At 47.1% G+C, this 2,366-nt stretch overlaps 1 pseudogene; it reads right to left on the bottom strand.

Moving 5' to 3' along the window:
* Positions 1–458: 458 nt before the first annotated feature.
* On the bottom strand, positions 459–1,466 carry LOC123064542 (expansin-A24-like; annotated as a pseudogene).
* Between the last annotated feature and the right edge of the window lie 900 nt (positions 1,467–2,366).

The following is a 2,366-nucleotide window of genomic DNA, read 5'->3' as shown; positions in this document are numbered from 1 at the left end:
GTTTTTGGATGAGCCATTCCGTACTGATGTCTACCGTATTAATCGTGTTCGTAGTCATGTTATTCATAACCATACGCCCTTAGAACACATTGTTGGCACTAGAATCAACAACTCATTTCTTAGAATTTTCAGTTGTGCAGTTTTGCCCAACTTGCGACCATTCAACAACACAAACTTGAGTTTCTATTCGAATAGTGTGTCTTTCTTATAAGCGTGAGTTACCATGCATAGCACTAGAATGACATAATCTATTCACAGAATGCATCACAGAAGTGAATTTGAAGAATACACAATTGATGGAATGAACATGGTCTTAGATACTCCAGACGAATTACAGAGTGAGTATGAACAAATTGAATTGTAAAATTAAATCAGTGATACAAGCAACACACAATTACACAACTTGCATTTTATGCAGCGTAATTACCACAAATCCATGACTCGGCAGACATTGCTCACTAGAATTGTAATTTTCTAGCAAATGATTGCCCAAAGTTCCATCCCTTTGGCACAACATCATTGAACACAAGTGTGTGTCCATCACTATTGGTTAGTCTGAAGGAGAGCATCTTGCCAGTGAGGTTCGCAAGCGAGTGCCAGTTAGCAACCCAATTGCGTGCCATAGGTATCCACTCGTCGGAATCAGAGGTCTTGACATCCATGGACTCGATCGAGCCAGCTGCAGCAACATTGCTCACAAGCACAAGATTGAAATACTCGTGACCATTGATTATGAACCTCACGCCACCCCGCTTCACGCACGGAACTCTGCATGTGTGTGGCAGTGACATAGAAAAAAGATAAGTTATGTGGCTCCGATGACTCTGAACTAACTTTTGAACTTGTAAGAAGTGAATATATACCTTTGGTACATGATGGGGATGATGCCACCTTTATAAACACCGATCTTCTCCCAGGCCGGCTGGGCCATGTCAAAATGCGGCCGCGGTGGGTTGCACCAGCCGCCGTTGTCATTGGGGAGGACGTCGTTGGGCGGGCAGAAGTTCGTGCCCGTGACGGTGACCGTCACACCAGGCTTGCAAAACAACAGATCCGCGCGCTTTCGGTCGCATGCGAGCTTGTAGCACTGACCACACAAGGCGCCGTCATTGAACAACACGGTGCTCAGAGCCGCCGTGCGTGTCCCGTACCCTTAAGAGAAGAGGTTACCATACCCGCACGCGCCACCTGCAATATGCAATATATAGAACCCATCGCAAGTGTTAATACACAGAAGAACAAGATCAACCGGGCATGCACGCAGTAGATGGATGTACATGCGTGAGTTGAATGATTAGTTGATTACCCATTGTGTCAGAGGCGTCAGCGCCGCCGTAGAACGTCGCATGCGCCTTCTGCCAGACGAAGGGTTGCAGGGATGGCGTGGTCGGGTTGTCCGCGGCCACAGAGAGCACACAGCCGATCGCTGCCAGCAGCATCCCTGCAACAAATCGAGCTGGAGCCATATCGGCCGCTAGCTCTTGAAGTTTGATGAACTTGTGGCCTAAATGAATGGAAGTGTTTGTTCGTGTGTCTATATTGATCTGTTGCTGACGGTTGTGAGCTGCTGTGGTGTTCAAACGATCGTTTGTTTACATAGTGTTCACTGCGGTCGATTCGTACGTATGTCGCTGGAGGATTCAGCAAGGCCACCCTGATTGGTTCAATGAAGCACGTAGCGTGCAAAAGTGACTGGCCGTGCAGCCGAGCCATGGCTTGCGTGGCAATCAAGAGATATATGTATAGTATGCATGTAGGCGCAGACCCGTCCCTTGAATCGTACGACGAGTGTTCATGTCCTGCATCTGGTCCTCAACGTCGGCGGCGCAGATCGGCGTGTGATAATTAGGTCGTGAAGAAACCTTGAGTTGTCAGTAAGGCACATCGACAGATGCTTTCAATCCGCATCCGTCCATTTTTATTCATGGTCGTGAAGAAATGTTCGTCGGTTTGATCTTGCGAAGTAACTTGACGTTGCTTTGGTGTGGGTGGATCATTCTGTGGACGTTAAACCAGGCTAATCCCATTTTATGCAAGTTGCCCAAACGTGCACGGGGGCATGTTTTCAGTGAGCAATTTATCTGTTTCACCATACCTTTTCATGTTTGTTGTTTGTTCCTTTTCAATTTTTCTTCTGGTTTCCTCATTCGAGTTTGGTTATATTTCTAAGGAGGAACTACCCAACCCAACGGTTATCCTTTGGGGCTCCCCTAAGGATCAATTTTTTTTGGCCTTAGAGCACATCAAATGATGCATCCAGGCGCCGTCACGTATCGTGTGCTGGGCCTGCCCCCCCCCCCCCTCTGAGTATTTTGGCATGCGTTTTTGGATTTTAGATGGGTTTTTTTTTGGCTTTTCAGCTTTTG

This window comes from Triticum aestivum, chromosome 3B (assembly GCF_018294505.1).
Source record: "Triticum aestivum cultivar Chinese Spring chromosome 3B, IWGSC CS RefSeq v2.1, whole genome shotgun sequence".
NCBI lineage: Eukaryota > Viridiplantae > Streptophyta > Magnoliopsida > Poales > Poaceae > Triticum > Triticum aestivum.
Note: the sequence above shows the minus strand (reverse complement) of the source record. Positions and strands in the feature narration are given on the sequence as shown.